We start from the raw sequence: 19,243 nt of genomic DNA on the forward strand, positions 1-19,243 counted from the left end.
GGAATAAAGAAGAAATCCTCAACAGTGGAAAGAATCCATAATTGTTCCTGTGTTTAAAAAAGGTGATAAAATGAACTGCAATAATTACCGTGGAATTTCTCTACTCTCAACAACATATAAAATGTTATCTAACATTCTTTTAACAAGACTAACCCCATATGCTAATGAAATTATAGGCGATTATCAATGTGGATTTAAACGTAACAGATCAACTACAGATCAAATTTTTCACATCAGACAGACACTTAAAAAAAAAATGGGAATATAATCAAAATATCCATCAGCTATTCTTTGATTTCAAAAAAGCATATGATTCAGTCAAAAGAGATAAATTATATAATATATTAGTAGAGTTTGGAATACCTAAGAAGCTTGTTAGTATGATAAAAATATGCACCAGTGAAACAGAAAGTAAAATTCGTGTGGGTATTAATATGTCTGACAAATTTACAATTCATGATGGGTTAAAACAAGGGTTTGCTCAAAAACGTCTGGAAAACATTGCTCTTTAATTTTTCCTTAGAATATGCTGTTAGGAAGGTAAAAGAAACTAAAGAAGGACTAAAATTAAATGGTGTGACTCAGTTATTAGCATATGCAGATGATGTAGACTTACTGGGGGATGATGTGAATACAATTAAGAATAATGCTAAAATATTTTTCAAAACTGCTAAAGAGATAGGTTTGGAAGTTAACAAAGAGAAAACTAAATATATGCTTACAGGCCGAAACGAAGTGTTAGGTAATAATCAAAATCTAATTATTGATAACAACTCGTTTGAACCAGTTTCCAAATTCAAATACTTAGGAGTAATATTAACAAATGAAAATTATATTAAAGAGGAAATAAAAAGTAGTCTTAATTCAGGAAATGCACGTTACTTCTCTCTTCATAAACTTTTGTCTTCTCGTTTAATATCTAAGAAACTAAAAGTTAAAATATACAAAACCGTAATTTTGCCTGTAGTATTATATGGATGCGAAACTTGGTCCCTTACATTGAAAGAGGAACATAAATTGAGATTATTTGAAAATAAGATCCTTAGGAAAATCTTTGGACCTAAAAGGGATGAGGAGACAGGTGAGTGGAGAAGGTTACATAATTTAGAACTGCATAATTTGTATTCATGTCCAGATATTATTAGAATAATTAAATCAAGAAGACTTAGGTTTGCAGGCCATGTGGCACGAATGGGAGAGGAAAGAGGAGTTTACAGGATTCTTGTTGGGAAAGCTGATGGTAAGAGACCTGTAGGAAGGCCAAGACGAAGATGGGGGACAACGTTGAGATGGACCTAAGGGAAATCGGTAGGGATGGAAAAGAGTATATAGAACTTGCTCAAGATAGGGAAAGATGGAAGGCCTGTGTTGCTGCAGCCATGAACCTTCAGGTTTAAGAAGGCTAGGGAGTTAGTTAGTTATTTTATTTTAATTTACATACATATATATTTAATACATGTATAACAAACTATGTACGTACCAAGTGCAGGCAGTAATGTAACTAATGTATCTTCACAAGCGAATTAGATTTAAAGTTTTCCACCATGTATAAAGATTGATTTCTGGAGGGATATATTTGAAAGAAAATGTTACATTTCAATAAGTTTGTTAATTCAAGATTGGTGTGTGTTACTTCAAGTAGATATACTGTACTATTAATGCATAATATATAACAAATGGTTTACTTCTTTTTATATATTACATTGTGCATCATAATGCTTAAAACATCAAAATTCAAGGTACTTCAAAATATTTAATGATTATTTCCCCTTCTTGTTGGGTAAATAATCCTGATATGCAACCTATATCCAAACCCCCAAAACTTGGTGCGCTGAATTTACATGAAGTCCGAAGAGCCTTACTTTACATGTATATTTCCATAAATTGCATGTAAATTCCCTCCAATTTGTCCTCATAATTGCATTTTCCCACCTCCTTCTGCCACACATGTTAAAACTTGTATTTCTTCGCGCAATATATTTTCATGCATATTCTAGATGGTCTTCTTCCTTCATACAAGAAAAAAGTTTTACAAAATAGTAAATTTTCTATATTTTTTCGTGAAACAAGATGTGCTCTCTCAACCGTGTTCGCGCAGTTGCAGACAATTTTCGTCGACTCTTCGGAAATATCTATAACTGGCAACTCGGTCTCCCTCCGAAGTTGACGAGTTCTGAAATCGTATTACATAGTGGATTTCCTGGAGAAATATTGAACTCGCCTCTAAGACGAACGAGTCGGGGGAATTCAAGAACTAAGCGGGCAGACACGGAAGGGTCTTGAATGATCAATACCGTAAGCAGCCAAATTCTCTATGAAGAAATTTTCCAGACGTTTTTGAACAAACCCTACTGGCAAGTGATATCGGAGTCTTGGAAGATGAATTTGGATTATTTTAGCAAAAAAAAGAGAATCTAGAAGATATGCGGAATAAATTTATTCTGATGTTTCTACTTTATTCTTGCTGATGTGTTAAATTTTTATTTGTCTTGTTCCAAAGTGTATGCTACATCACAATAATTGAAAGTCCTTCGTGGATTTGCCAAGTTTCAATCTCAGAGCTTTTCAGCAGGACCTTTATTCGATAAGTATGCAGCTTCAAAAACCACAATGTAATGTTATAAAATTTTAAAAAGTACATGATGTATTTGATTGTATTTAACTTATTTACTACTTACTGCAATCCATAGATTGGCAAATTTCAAATTAGTTGATCAGTAGTTGGGTTGTATTCAGAAGGTTCAGAATTCATGTTTGCTGAACGATTACATTGTCTCCTCTAATCATCATTCATCTTCATCGTTGTGACTAACCCGACAAGGCAGAAAGGCGTCTTTCAGTAAACACACGAATACTGAAAAACACTGAATTTTCTTAGTGCCAGAATTGATTTAAAAGCAAATATTTTCAGTGAAAAGCACTTAAATGATTTTTTCTGTAATTTACTCATTTTAACGTAGATTTGAATTATCGTCGCAGAGAGAGAAACCCGAAAGTTGCACATTGTTGCGTTTTTGTTGCGTACATTGTGGGCCCTGAAAAAAACCGGAAGGCTAGGGGTTCCAGGTTTTTCTGCAGAAGACTATGAAGTGTAATGGACCCAAGTTCCATGCTCTTGGTGTTCTTGGGAGTTGATAGCGGAGGGCTGGTGAGGGGGAAGCCATTTGCAGGAGCAGTAAACGTGCTACGGTGAGAGCCTTTTGATGTACAATGTGCTCATCATTGCAGTCATAAATGCATCGTGCGTTGGTTCCTAAAGGAGAGCCATGCTTCCTCTGTTATTTCATTATGTCTTGCTCTAAAAAAAGGGACCCTTGTCTTTTGAATTAGAAATGTATGTTGTATCATATTAAGTTGAACAGGAGGGTTGGAATGGCAGGATATCTTTAAATATGGCTTCTCAATACCGTACTACAAAAACTTCCTAGTCACGTTTCTAAGATATACTCATATCTTACACTTTTGTGTGTAATATAAGATCCTTTATAAATTGCAGGAACAATGATTACAAGTTCTAAACACGAATCTATCCAAAATATAAACGAAAACGCACATTAATTAATTTTTTTATAAGATATATTAGTCAGCTGTTCAGCTGGTTCTTGTGAAAGGTGTTTTAAAAATTGATGACCTTCCATGAAAAGTGTATTATTTTTATTTTTAATTTAATAAAAAATGCATGTTTTTAAAATTTCCTCAAATAGTACTGCTTAATATGCCACAAGTTAAGGCACAGAAGTAGAAATGAAAAAAAATCCACGTTTAGTAAATTTGTTTCATTTTACATTTTTGCTGGCGCAGTGGTTGCGTCGTTACCTTGTAATCAAAGGGTCCTGGGTTCGATATGCGGTGGAGGCACACAGAGGTTCGGATCCCACTTTAAACTGTAGGTCCAGTCCCGATTAGCATTACTGGTCATAAAGTGGATTTAAAACACCAAATCAATCAATGAATCAATCATTTTACATTATAAACATAACAGAATATTTTATTTTTAATGCAATTCATTCGCTTGTTGTTAACAAGATCAGTTAATAATTTTGTCCCTGCTGTATTAAAATACACTAGAATTACATACGGTATATGAACTTACACTTTGAACGTGTTAGATTTTTGTGAGCAGCAGAGACAGGAACTGACAGTTGTTGTTGGTTTTATATATATATATATATATATATATATATATATATATATATATAGACTAATTCAACGGAGTTGCATTTTACAGTACTGTTATTTCATGTTGTAAAGAGTAACAGTGTCAGTGTATATATGTTGTATTTGGAATTTGCTGGGTTCAAATTATGTTTCATGTTTGACAAATTTACATATTTTTCACAAGTAATTAATCCCTTTGATTTGAATCGTGCTGATTTTACTACTTGTAAAAATTCGTCAATACATTGGAATAACTACCGTTTTTCTTCCAAGTAATGTACGTTACAATACATAGATATCTATGTCCACTAATTTTTTATAGAATCGAGCAGCAGTTAGACTTGACAACGGTTTTGGTTGACAAAATTTGTAAAGTGCGAAGGCGCTGACATAATTATTTGTCCTAATACTGTATGTCTATGCAAAGAGAGCATGTACGAATTGAGACCAGTTAAAAATGATTTGTTTCTCGTCCGGACACATTTTCGTTTTTTAATCCAAATATATGGTGGGTATTTTTATTCACTAGTTTAATTGTCCGAGAAGCTAAGTATTTTTCTGGTTTATTTGCTTATGAATAACATTTAGGGATTGTCAATATTTCCGTAAGAACGCATTTCATCTAGACGTGCCACAATCATTTACCGATATGAATTCGACTATTTGAAATATTATCAGTCTGTTTTCCTGTTAAATAGCGCTTTTAAACGCAGTAATAACTTTCTAGTATCGGAATTGTAATGTTAAAGTATTCAATTTTATTTTCGCATCTTTCTCTTTCCGTATGCCTGTGGGTTCATCAGAGTAAATGAGAATTTTATGAAACAAATTTATTGACACACATATAACTTATAAAAGTGAAAATTAATATTTATATAAAGAGTAACCTGTCCAGGAATCTCGTAACCGAAAGAGCTGATATGATTCATTTGTCGTTAGTTAGCCTTAGCACGCGTTCGGCTTTTATTACAGTTTCTATAGTCCATTTTATGCACAGGAAGGTTTCATGCGTCCTTTGGTAGGGTCCTCTAGAGTCACTACTTGCGCAGAGGACTTTTTTTCATTCACTTGCTCCACCGACTCCTGGGATAGAGTATGGCTTATTGATTACTATGGATTGCATATTGAAACTTCAACTTCCTTGCGAATACAGTTTTATGCACAGAAGCTACATATAGCTTTGAATAGGAGCCTAGGACAGAAATTGTGAACCCGAAAAACATACTTTGCTTGCAGATATTAGTCCATTATCCAGCTATTCAGAACTGGAGAACTGTGTCTTTGCACCTACACCTTGAGACTTCAGTTCTCGCTAAAGTACATATTTTAGGAGAGAACTCCATATGATATTTGTCATATAATTTTTATCGTGTAGCTGCTCCTACCAGAATTCTCAGAAACTGTATCAGCGGCTTAAAACAGTGGCTTCACAAATTTGAAGACCTCAGTTGATGTTTTCTTATTCATGCATAGTAGCATAGGAACATGTACTGCACATATTTACTGTAGACGAGAAAATCATAGCAGGAAATTGAATTTAGTAATATACTCCCAAAAACTACAGTTACGGAACATTAATATAATATACACGTAAAATATAGTTTCCAATATTAGCAAATACATAATAAAATTGTGTGAATCAACAATAATAGCACTGCAATTCTAATTAAATTTACTTAAAAAACAAGAGCTCAATCAACGTAGTCACCACAACCATTTCGGGTGATTATATTCTTTAACTTATTTGGACACGTGCAGTCTATTTCAGAGTATGTGTACGTAGTGGTTGGGGGTAATACTTGATTGATTGATTGATTTGTTGTTTAAAGTCCACTTTATGCACAGGAAGGCTAATCGGGACTGGACCTACAGTTTAAAGTGGGATCCGAACCACTGTGCCATGTGCCTCCACCGGGTATTGAAACCGGGACCCCTTGATTACAAGGCGATTACGTTACCACTACGCCATCCAAGATGCCCCAAGGGGGTAATACTTATGTGAATATGTGATTATATTGAAAAGTCAGCTTTCTTTAAAGCATTTTCGGTTAGATTTTCAAGTGCCAAATTATAAATTGTCAATCAAACAAATATCGTGTATATAAGGTAGTATTTTCACTTTCCTGGTCTTCAGAGTGGACAATATGTGATAATTATATCGATTTTAATTTTATTTTCAATGTGGTTATAAGCGTTAAAAATTTTTATAAAACTGGCAGCGCCGGGGCCGAGGGCGTTTAGTGGTCGACGTTGGATCCACCGATGTTCCCGAATTCGAGTCTTGGTTTAATATTTCTTTGTGAGCGTCTCCTCATCAATTTAATCTTATCATGATTCATCCTCATCGTCTCAATTAGCTAAACGTGGCAGAAAATCGACGCTAAATAAAAAAAATATCGAAAACTAATTCTGGAAAACTCTGTTTGTATGTCTCAACTTTATTCCTTGTTCTTGCAGAAATGCATACTTGCCTTTTTGTTCCCATTAAACCCACTTTAAGCAGTGACCCTAATCCAGACTCCATGCTCTGATGTGATGCAAGAAACAACGTACATAAATGTTATGCTACATCTGAACCCTTATATTTCTACTACATCTGGTAATTATTTATTGTAGGCATCCAATTAAAATTTCACAAAACGATCGTTATCAATATAAATGTATTCTGGTTTTGGTAAGTATCGTTGAATGCTACAAAATAAAATTCGTCATTTTCGGTCCTGGTTTTCGGTTCAATAGGTTTGAATATTGGAACCGTTTTAGGTCGACCTCGAATTGCCGATATTAAAATCAATGTTGGATGTGGATAATCTCAAATATTTAACTGCAAATAATCCACATGCAATGGAAATGCAACCGCTTTCTTATATTGATTCTAGCTAGAAGATAACAGCTAGAATTTATTTTTTTTGTAGCTGAAACAAAACTACTACTATTAGCTCGCTATTTGCCATGATCATATATTTAATGTGCTGGTGCAGCTAAGAACTTTTCTTAAATAGGGGATAAACGTCAGACTCTTTTCCAAGTACTAAAGAGAAAATCAATACAGTACGAAAGCGGGAACACAGAATCTTCCTTTAATGCTGAAGTTTCTTGGATTTTAATTATCTCACACGGTAAACGTTAATAGTTTTCCATTTAACTTTCTTCCTCTTTTCTCCAATTAAACTCTCGCTTTGTGAGCCGGCGTTCTTATTAAACACCCCCGATCGTATAAAAGCAGTCGTTAAAGTTCAGAGTGTATATATAGTTGAGTTCACGTAGAATGTAAATTACCGTGGAGAACGCCCAGACCCAACGGTTAAAGAACAAGATCAAATATCAATAAACCTTCCACTTCTTATAAATCTAGACCCAGAGGGACTCGATAATAACCACTTTAAACTCTTCTTGAAAGCATCATAGCCAAAGTTATTGTATCATTTTTTTTCCAAAGATCTCTGGAAGATGGAAAATTGTGAAGTTTTTAAGGTATATTTAAAATGTCAGCAGTTGAATATAAACGAATCCCAAATCGCATATAATGTTTGGTTTTAATAGCTAATATACAGTTGTGTTCTCACTTTTGCTTTCGTAGAGAGTTTACTGTTCCCGTGATATTACGCTAGGTCGTAATTTCTTGTTTATTGCTTCAGATCTGCACAGAACAATAACTCGCACACCCTCCAGTTCCTTTTTCCCGCCTTTTCTGTGGGTATGGAAGGATCTCACGTTGGAAATTTTATGGGGCGCGAACATGGAACTTCAAAGTTTAGGAGCTGAAAACTAGAGGAGAAATTTTTCATGACATTTTCGACAACACTTTTCACCCTCGAATATCGTCCATTTTCCTTTCGTTCTGGTAACTATCGAATATTATCACTTTAGAATATGGCTGAAATAAAATACTTGTCATGGGCGATCCTCAGGTTGAGTAAGCGATATAAAATATCTCGCTTTCGTTCATAGTCCTGGCAACTGTGAAAGGGAAAATGATATAGTGTTGAAGGGTTGAAGGTAATCATTTTTGCTGTGTTTTCTTAAGGGCCACTGTCTACTTGGAGATATGTAGATGTTATTTTATTGTAGTTGTAAATTCAGTCTGTCCATATCAATTGTACTGATATGGACATTTATGCTTTGAGATACTTCTCAATTATTTGGAAGAACATAAATGTTGTTAGTAATATTATAATCATTGAATTAATAGAAATATACGAAATATATTTGTGATGGTCACCAAATGAAAATATGATCGTTTATGTCTTCCAATTGTAGCATATAGTCGAGTATTTTTAGTACACTCGCGTCATTAATAGTGCTGTTTAAGAATGGCTAATTGCAGCACTACTAAGTATAGCGGCATGATCTGAACACACACTGATATTTCTTGGTTTTAAAAATTCCACTGAAAATCAGTGGGATCGGTACAGACCAGAAGTGTCAGTGATTGTACAGTCACCGGCAATAAAAGTGGGACACCTAGATCCTGAAATACCTGCATGGAGTTATTCCTAACTCTGCGGCGATAAACGAACTTATTATTGAAAAGTTGCCATTGAAGTTGGCTTATCGCCATAGTCAAGCAACACACACAACGCATTTCGGGGAAGTCGGTATCTCAGGATCTAGGTGTCCAATTTTTATTGCCAGTGACTGTACATACAGTTTCGTACATTTTAGCAAATCAATATATCGTGGAATGTCTGTCGGTACAGGTATGAGTGTCGCAACTCAAATATGATGAAACAGGAGTTTATCGGGTAAATGTCCGGTCACTGCCGGGGTGAACGTAATGCAATTGCGAAATACGACAGGACAAAAAGGGCCGGCAGTGATCGGAAAATGGTCAGATCGCTTTGAGGGAAGAGCTGGAGGTCGAGAGAGAGAGAGAGGGGGGGGGGGGGTTCGAGACTCTGCTTGCCCGAACAGGGTAAGTTCCATCTTCCCTTGTGTCTGCCATTCTCAATCACGACGGTTATGGGTCTAGAAACATATTTCGTTTTGTCATTTAATCTGGTCAGATTAGTACCTCAACGCAGTCCTTTGTTGGGGGGGGGGGGGATGAGCGAGCAAGTGCCGAGCCATTAGGGCTGCGACACGGTATAGTCACAACACGAAAAAACTTAAAAAAGTGACACAAGCCTTTTATTAATTAATTTGAATAATAATTTTTCATAGTTTTTATGATGTTTTCAAATATTCATTGTTCCGATTTATCAATTGTCTTTCAAAGATCAAATAAGTTAGAACGTAATGTCGTGAATGTTAAAGCCTGAAAATACTACCAGCGGGAATTTAGTCAAACTGGATCCTTATAAAAAAGGTAACTGCCACAAACAGAGGTATTTACTGACAGAAAAGGTGATACAAATGCATTGAAAGCAACGCGGGAACTCTCTAACATCATAAACAGAAAGTCGAGGATGCGAGAAATTGAGCCCTCCCTATAAGACAAATCTTTCTTTCTCAGATCGTTTGGCGAAACATTCGAAATTCAATATTACTCTACGGGAAATGGGAGAATGTGCTAGCTGATGCGTTTCATTTGATGAAACGGCTTCAATAAAGCACGGTGGGTAATCCATCCGAGAAGAATGAAGATTGAATTTCAGAATCTTACTTTGTACCTGTTCGTTGGGATTTTTTCACTGAAAATTAAAAAAAACTTTCAAAAAATTGTTGGTGTACAAAGGAGAAAGATGTAATTTTAATCTAGATTTTTTTACGATGGATTCATAAATCTTATGAAGTTTGTCGCATTCATGGTTGTCGCTGATGAAAAATAATCTCGTTCGCACTTCCAACTTTTCTGAAGAGAAAAACAAGAAATAAGGAAAAATTGTCTTGAATTGTTTATCGATTTTTAGACTTTAGATAAGCGTCTTTGTAACAGACTTCTTCGGAATCTTTGAACAGACTTTCCTAGAAAATTAAGATCAATGTCGTGCTTGTTAAATTTATCCAGTGTCCAATTGTATAACTAACGTTCAACAATGATAAATAATTGGAAGAATGTTACACTCGACACTTCACGTTTACATGCAACATTAGAAGGTGGACGAGAATAAGTTTCCACAGAACTTCAGTTCCTAGTCTTCTGTAGCTTGTAAAAACATATAAAGTGTGCAAGATTCCTAACTTACCTTTAAGATCTCGTAGTTTTAGCACAGCAGAATCACTCAAAGATAGCTGGTTCAGTTTCTTTGCGGCGGCTTGGCACGTCTTGAAATATTTATTGCGATGAGCAGGCAAGAACTCAGTCCGTGTGGTGCACACAAGTTAATCACTGCTAGCAGCAGTGAGCAACCCTGACACAACAAGATCTACTGGTGTTTGTGGCACGCCTGACTACACTGTGCCTCTGAAATCTGTGGAGCAAGGACTCACATAACGGTAAAGAAGGGGAGTGCGTGCTGCTGAAAACATGTGGTAGCTGCAGCCGCGTTTTCCCCTCTCACGCGTTTATTAGTCGATCCCTCTCGAGTCAATACGTTCCGTAGATACTTGTATTGGTTCGCTAGCTCCAAAGATTCCCGGGACAGTCAAGGTGACAGGTAGGGTGAAAGTAAGTTTCTCGGAATGGGATTCTTCTGATGGCAGGACATATCAACTGGAAGGAGAATATCTAGTAATGAATAAGGCATATCTGCTTATTGTTGCGATACAATTTTGGTCGGTGGTCAGTAAATAAACAATGTAAAACTATTATTAAACGAGAGTGCCTTGCAGTCATGTGTGGCTCTCTTAACAAGGTGTGATGGTATAGTGGGCGTTGGTCACTCCGGTATTCAAATAGGACCACTCTTGCTCCTGAATAAAGAATACTCTTGCAGCTCTTACATGCATCCATCCATATTACAAATTTTAAAACCAAAAATCCAATATGCTGACCAAGGCAGAATTTATTTTATTTTAGAACATAAACTAAACGTTACGTTTCCACCTTCTAGCAAGGTCTTCTTCAGACTCTGTACCAAATACAAAAGAAATAAGGTACAAAACAGGAAGATATATATATATATACACACAAAAATCACTCCCCTCCAGACACAAGAATATTTGATAGTAGTTTATCTGGAACATTCCTTTCCAGGTGTTCCAGCAGGTGGCCTTCTCCTGTCAACTATTGTTTCACCTGACAGGCAATTTAGATAAACATATCCTTTCATCTGGAACGTGGTTGGACTCCTTATCTCACGCTCTTTTTCCTCATTCTTTCTTTCTTCATTCTTCTTCCTTCTTCTTTCTTTTCTCCTCCTTCGCTTTTGTCCTTTTCACTCTTTCTTTGCATTTGGTACAGAGTCTGAAGAAGACCTTGCTAGAAGGTTGAAACGTAACGTTTAATTTATGTTTTAAAATAAAATAAATTCTGCCTTGGTCAGCATATTGGATTTTTGGTTATCATGGAAACAAGGCTTAATGGTGTTATCATTACAAATTTTACAGAAACCTTGCAACAGCAGTTGCATCAACACAATCAGAAATGTTACACAGTAATTTGAAAATCTTTGTGAGTCTCATTTACACAGTGTTATCTTCTCTTTTTGCCAATATCATGAATCATTATTAATATTTTATTTTCCAGGAAACTTCAGTTAGAGAATACTGTAGTTCTTATAAACTGAAAACATGAAAACAACAAAACATAACACCCCTCCCCAAATAGAAAAAACTTCCAGTATGGCATAATTTAAATTTTTTGAGAGCGTTCATTCTGTTGAATAACCGAAAGGCATAGTCTAACAATATGGGAGATCATTATATTGGGTGGGACGTCTGTACAAAAGTGATCTCTTCTGATTCTTAAGTCTGGACTTTTCTGTGATTAATATCCCTAGTTGAGTAAGCTTCCAGGGCACTTGTTTATGCCCAGAACAATATCACTGGCACATATATTTAGAACATACGATATTATGTTTCAATTGGGATAAGCTAAAGTGCACTTTATGCTCAGACAGGCTAATGGGGACTGGACCTACAGTTTATCGTTGGATCAGAACCACTGTGCCATGTGTTTCCACCGGGGATCGAAAGGGAGATCCCACCGTTAAAGGAAGAAAACTTATTATCTAGTTCAATTTTTCTTAGAGAAAAAAATAAAAACTATTATTTTCCGAAATCTAATTCATCGTTAATGTAACTTGTAATGTTTTGATTGATCTCTAATAGTAAAGATAAATTCGAAACTATTAAATCACACGCGTACATTTGGAAACAGAACGAAATGAATTTCGATCCCACAGAATAACACCTATTTCCAAAAAAAACAACTTAATAGTCACAAAATTATAGAGTGCTGATATTTTTTTAGTAGTAGTAGTAACATTTCCGAGGAATGAAAAACAGTTAGTAATGGGTTGTAAAATAGCTTTTTCAGAAATGTGTCTTTTTTTCGTCTACGCGAATCAAGCTGGACATTTCCTTTTTTTTTCTAATCGTCGTTGGTTTCCTTTAAATTTCGCTTGAGTTATTTTAATTCGTCTCTTTGCAAGGACAGTAGCGGAACGCTCATCTCGATTAATGAAAACTTCGGCCGTGCGTTCTCGTTAAAAGAGAAGAATGGGTGGGTAAGGTGGGGGGGGGGGGGGTGGAGTGCTCGAGAAATGGAATGGAAGTTCGAAGCAGAGGGCGAAAGAGTAAGAGACGGCCTGAAAAGGAAACCAGGAAAGGAAACCCGGAGTCGAGGGGAGCTGCGCTGAAAATGCTCTTCCTGGGATGGGGAAGTCGATGGAAAGTGAGAAAATTAGGGGAGGGAGAAAGAATCTTACGTCGGGGGTGGGCTCCTTCGTGTCGATCGCCTCGCCGCCAGCATTGAGAACTTGTTTTCCTAGACACATAAAATACCCTGCCTGCAAAACACTCTTTCCAATTTGGAAAGCTTGGCTTCCTGTCATATCTCTAGGGTCCAGCGATATTTCTTCTCGAGGATAATGAACGTCTCGTCAATATCAACCTGACGATATTTCAAGATATGTTTACCGAATTGTACCGTGGATGTTTTTCTCTACTGCTCGTGTGAAATATTATCATTGAAGTTTTCCCACTGTAAGTAAATAGTGACCCTTGATGGCCTTCGTGGGTTCACAGCTCAGTTCCTGAGTAAGAAAGAGAGGTTTCTTCGTGCTGTTCCCTCATATATTTCATAAATTCTTCATTCATCCTCAGCATGGCGGTTAACATGAAGATTTAGACGGGCGATGTAAGAAAATGTAGTAATGAAGAAAATTATTGAAGCAATCAGCCTCAACTTCCTACATCAAATTCTCAAGAAATAAAGGTTCCTGTGTTTTTGGTATAAATTGTTTCAGATGCATCCATTCCAAACATTTAAGAGAATTAATTTTACTACAAATATAAACACGTACATCTAATTTCTAAACGTGATAAGTAATGGTTCAGTTTACTCCGCGGCCGAGTGGTTAGAGAAGTTTTGAAACCGTATAAGGTATGGATGTTTTATTGTGTTTATATTTCTTCATGTATTTCATCAATTTCTCTTTACTCTTTGTCCTTGCAATTAAACTAGAGATGCAGAAGATGGGAATTAAAATACCGGGTGTCAGAATTGAAACGCGCTAATTTCAAATACTTATATTAAACATAATATACATGCAAGAACAGTGTGGTAGGTGGTAGATGGTAGCTTAGCTGTGAAAAATTTAAATAGGTAATGAATAGTATGTATTCTTTTATTTTGTATCGTTCCAGGAGGTGAAAAGTGAAAATGACAGCCAATGCTGAAGAAGCGCAAACTGTGTGTAGGTACGCATAATTGGGATCCATTATTGCAAGAAATCCGTTCGTACACAAAATTTGGGAGAGCAATCTCAAGTGACGTCGTACGAACGGATATCTTGGGACTTCGTGCAAATGCATCTGCAACGCGCTGAACGTTTTCCTCTGATGTTGGTGACCGGCCACCACCATGCCTCTTAGCGATAGATCCTCTCTCTAGAAACGCTTCTTTCTTTCCACGCCTTGATTCTCTTGGCATCGGGTGGGTCTCTGTGATACTCTACACGAAACCGTCGTTGAACTGCAATAATGGATCCCAATTCTGCGAACCACCACACAGTTTGCGCTTTTTCAGCATTGGTTGTCATTTTCACTTTTCACCCCTTGGAACGATACAAAATAAACGAATCCTTACTATTCATTACCTGTTTAAAATTTCCACAGCTAAGCTACCATATACCACCTACCACACTGTTCTTGCCTGTATATTGTGTTTAATATAAGTATCCGAAATTAGGGCGTTTCAATTCGGACAACCTGTATAACAAAATATTATTTAATGCTTATATTGTATTCATATAGTTAGTTATCGCACATTATTGTTGTAATCGTGTAAGAGGTGACCTTCTGGTAAGGCACTCACTTCCCCGTAGTAAACTCCGATAACTGCTTCTTGCACGCCAACGAGGCTCTGGCACCTGGATCCAAGGCCGGGACAATCCTCTGTAGAATTGTATTGTTCTGGATTTGTTCTTGTGTGTTCTGAGTGCCCATTTACAAAAATAGCCTGTGCAGATATAGCTTGTGTGCTGAAATGCCCATAATATAAAAATAAATCAATCGATTGTTGTTAACTTGGTGAAATAAACATATTTGTTTAAGTGTTGTCAGTCTTGATGAGGGCAATTAAAAAAAAACACATGAATGCAATGAAATAGTTAAAAAGGCAGATAAAATGGGTATGAGTAAGTGTCGCACAACGATCTCACCTCCGAGAGTTCTGGGTTCGAGTCCCGGGAAGACCATGAGTGTTTCAATGGGCTTGTTCTTCCATCTATTCCATCTAATCACCATTCAACCTTTTCGCCGCGAGTAACTTCAGAACGCAGAGAAAAATAAGCAATATAATTTTTCTATGGAGTTTTCTCACGTATACTGATGTATGCATGTTGCACTGTACTCCAGCGTCCACTTTTTAAGCTGGAAAATAGTAGCAGATTTTCAGAACATTTCAAGTGTTTTGTTGTTATTATTATTTAGCCACGAACCGGAAAATGGAGCAAAGTAAGCTGAATTTTTAAGTACATTGACGCATCTGTTTATGAATGGGGGTGTTAATATTCTTGTTGGCAACATTCGACTAACTAACTGCGGGACGGCGTGGGGGCGTCAGCATTCCGACACGTCGCATTGGCTGAATCCGTAGACGAAGGAGGAGACTTAAGTGTTCGAGCAATTTTTAGATCATCCTGAAAAGTTTTGAAACTAGGTACATGGAGGTGGGCCACAACCCCAGCAGAGAGTTCTCTCATTAACCAGTAGTTCGTACCATCCAGTACAAGTGCCAGGCGAACGGATACTCAGTTCCAACAATGCCGCAGCCATCGGAAACTGGAAACATAATCACAACGTACCTCATTCTAATCGTTCTACTGATCTCTCTTTGGATACTTTACTCTGGAATATTGTAAACATTTATAGAGGTAAGTTTCAACGTTGACCAGATTATTCTTGTAACTGCCGTTCGGCCAGAGGATGGCAGGGATCTTCCAAATATGTTGTTTCTTTTGGCTCAAGGACCAAAAACCTCTGTACATTGCTTTCATCTTTATTTTCTTTCTAAAGTATTCTTTTCCTCAAGCCTTAACTCTGGTACTATACGCATTTATTTATTGAAGGTTAGGGCTTTCTATAAACGCTATTCGGTTTTTTCTTACACAGTTTTCAATAATTATTGGATATTCATCCCAACTACAGCAACTACTATCAACTATTTTTTGGCACCTTTTCTAGGATTTCCACTATTCAAAAAATGGACAATAAACGCAAAAGAATAGCAGCACAAGGAACAAATATACATGCATTGCTCTCTCACTTTTAGCCGTAGTAGAAATATCCCTTCAATTAGGCTGTATATGGAGTGATATGATCAGCAACACGCTCCGGTTGTTTTAACTCCCAGAAAACCTGGTGAAAGCACAAGTTGTTTGGATCCCACTTTAAACTGTAGATCCAGTCCAGATTAACCTTCCTGTGCGTAAAGTGGACTTTAAAAACCAAACTTAAACTCAAAACTTCCAGAGAATTCATCTGGTGAGGTTCGGTGGGTCTCGTAGCAGAATTCTGTATCTGCCATGCCAGGTATCTTATTTGCCCATCTTAGTGATAGATACACGTAATCACCGTTGTTCCCTGTCGAAGTCTATGCAACATGTAGAGGGTAATGTGTTGCAGTACACGGATATAATCCAATTTATCTGTACAAACAAGGAAACCGCAGGTTGTTATCGGAAGAGAAAGTCATTCATGATCGTGCAAAACTTACTTGTTTTTTGTTCAGTTGCAGTTGTAAGGTTAAATTAATTTTCTTCCTTCTATAAACGAAAGACAATTTCATTCAGAGAGTTTTCTCTTTGGGTTTTGCAGGCGTCTACCGAAGAAATTAAGATGTGCCGTGCGAAGTTTGCGGTTTTGCTGATAACTGTTCTACAAGAAGAAGCAAGGGAAATTTGATGCTTGCCGGGCCTGCAGGTTTCCCACGGCCACCACGTTAACTAATAGGGCAAATCCCACAGCTTTGGGAGTGTGTGCGTGATGCCTGGTTAGGGTATTTTGTCGGCAAAAACGACAGTAATTAGTTCTCCCACAACGGCGCCAAGCCAAAATTCAAATCGAGGTCCCGAAAGCACCATGCCCAGACTAAGCCATTATTAACAGCAGGCGGAGAAAAGCTGATTTGGAGGTTGCCTCACGTAAAAGGGAGAATAGGGGAGAGTTTCTGGTGAACATCTCCTGCATAATACGGGCTTCGAATAATGAGAAGAGAACGAATGTAACCGCCGTTTTTTTGCCTTGCCCTCATTCCATAATTAGATGCAGTCATTATACCTCCCAAGTTTTTTTTAATGAAAAATTTTCGACCATATTGCTTCATCAAGATGTTATTGGGTAGTTTATGTCACAGGAATTTGGAGGCTGAAACACTTTTGCTCATATAGACAGCCGATTAGGAGACAGTTCGCGATTAGCCCAAACTGGCAGAAAAGCGAAGTAAAATAAAGCAAATCAAATCACAGGTTAGGAGACAGGAGCCAAGGTAGATGTATAATATTAATAATAACCCTTGGCGCAACAGCCCTTGAGGGCCGGGGCCTGCCTACAGACTGCCGGCCTTACTTCTACCTGCCGAGGTGGGAGATCATCCAACCAGTGTGTGAAGTGTGGTCAGCACGACAAACCCCAGATTTTTAATCTCCAATTAGTAGATTTTCCAGTCTTGCAAGACAGTAAATAGCGGCGATGAGTTTCGATGCATTGACCATGCGTCACCCTGCTTCTCAAAGAGCTGTTTTGCCTTGGGATTTAATTATTTTTATGAAGTGCCGCTATCATACTCTGCAAAATTTTTCATACATTATCGAATTTTTAAGATTGCGATGTTCAAATTACAAAAAATGCTCGAACTTCTCTCCTTCTTTGTACAACTTGGTGAAAATTTTGGCTTTTAATCAGAGCATCTCAAGAGCAACAGTTAAGTACATCTCCTAAAACGAACGAAATCTGCTGATAAGTAAATAAAATTTCCTTATGATTACATAATAATTTTTATTTCAGCTATCTGTAATTTTGTGCAAAGGAAATGCAGTTTTTCTAGCACTTGTACAAATATATATACTCTATTCCTGGAATCTGTGAGGAAGGCCACGCATAACGGTAGAGAAGGGGAGGAAGCGAATGGGCGGAGCAGAGCAGTTCACGTTGCTACAAAGGCTGGTATCTGCAGTCGCTTTTACCCCCTCCACGCAATTCATTTCCCTCGAACGTGTTCATTGGTCGAGCACTCTCGAGTTACTAATTGCTTAGAGACTTGCTTTCGTTCGCTCGCTCCACAGATTCCCGAGACAGAGTATAAAAAACTAGTTCATGTAGAAACACAATCAGAAACCGTAAAAATATTCTCGTGAAACTTTGAAACGTACAGATCGATGATTTATTGTTATTTTACACATTTATATTCCTCTTAACGCAGTCCATATCCCTGATAAACTTTTGGGAAACCCTTTTTTTGCCGTGAAATTATCGGTACTCTTTTCTTTTCCCCATATCGTGAGCTTGTTTTCTTGTACCTTTCTTTCTTTTGACCAGTTACTTTCTACATTAAATTTTATTTCGAGTACCTTATTGTCAAACTAACTGAATGGGGAACTATTTTTCGCTCAAAAACATTCCTGTCTCTTGCTACTCTATCACAATCATGAAAGAGTTTATTGGATTTTAAGCGTGATTTATTGCGCCGACAAACCAGTAGATATTCTCTCTGCGTAACCGTTTGCGTACTGTGTCATAGAGGATCAATGCAGACCGGTGCCTAATCAATAAATATTATGGTTGACTCGGGTTTGAAATATTAGCATTTTCATGCACATGTAAACTTCCTTATATCCACAGTATATATATACTGTGGATAATTCTCCTATTTACAACATTTCATATACTCATATACATAGGCGTCCGTAGGATTTTTTCCAGGGAGAGGCAAGGAAGGTATTTTTTTCCAGGGGGGCCAACATGGCATATTTTCCCCAATAATAGTGTTCATCCTTCAAAAAACATTGCTTAAATTTGAATTTATCATGTTCGTGCAATAAGTAACACACATTATTGTGGCTGAAATTAAATTATATGTATGAAATATGTAATTTTTGGTTGACTTTCGTTTTCCAGGGGGGGCCACGGCCCCCCCTTGCCCCCCTTCTGGACGCCCATGCTCATATACCATGCTGAAACTTATCTTCAAAAGCATATAAACAAACTTGAAAATACGTATGTAACACTTAAAAAATAAGAGATTTACACATGGAGATGGATTAGTGAAATGGAATGTGACTGGCAGGGCCTACCCTAGGTGAGTACGTGGGAACTATAAACAAAATTTTTCACGGAATTAAAAAAAATCAAAGATTTTTGTTCCTTAGTGTGAAGTACAGCTGTCCCGCGTAATCACAATATGAAAGTTATTACGGTTAATAAATAATATATTTATATGTTTCGTATTATTACTTAAGAACACTAGTGTGCGCAGATTTTTTTCGGAAGTAGCTAGAATTGTAAAGAATAGAATACAATAGTACTTTTATTTTCTACT

General features: G+C 36.9%; 1 protein-coding gene across 4 annotated transcripts in view; it reads left to right on the plus strand.

The window, feature by feature from the left end:
• The window catches only part of LOC145984022 (ligand of Numb protein X 2-like), an 881,878-nt gene that overhangs the window by 95,020 nt on the left and 767,615 nt on the right, over nt 1-19,243 (plus strand). The window contains exon 1 of one of the 4 annotated variants that reach the window (XM_083117334.1): nt 15,431-15,581. The exons of the other annotated variants lie outside the window; for them this stretch is intronic. The gene's annotated coding sequence lies outside the window, so the exon portion shown is untranslated. Of the gene's footprint in view, nt 1-15,430; nt 15,582-19,243 lie in introns of those variants that run through there. 4 annotated transcript variants of the gene reach the window in all.

The sequence above is a fragment of the Lepisma saccharinum genome, chromosome 2 (genome assembly GCF_977018435.1).
Source record: "Lepisma saccharinum chromosome 2, izLepSacc3.1, whole genome shotgun sequence".
NCBI classification, from domain to species: domain Eukaryota; kingdom Metazoa; phylum Arthropoda; class Insecta; order Zygentoma; family Lepismatidae; genus Lepisma; species Lepisma saccharinum.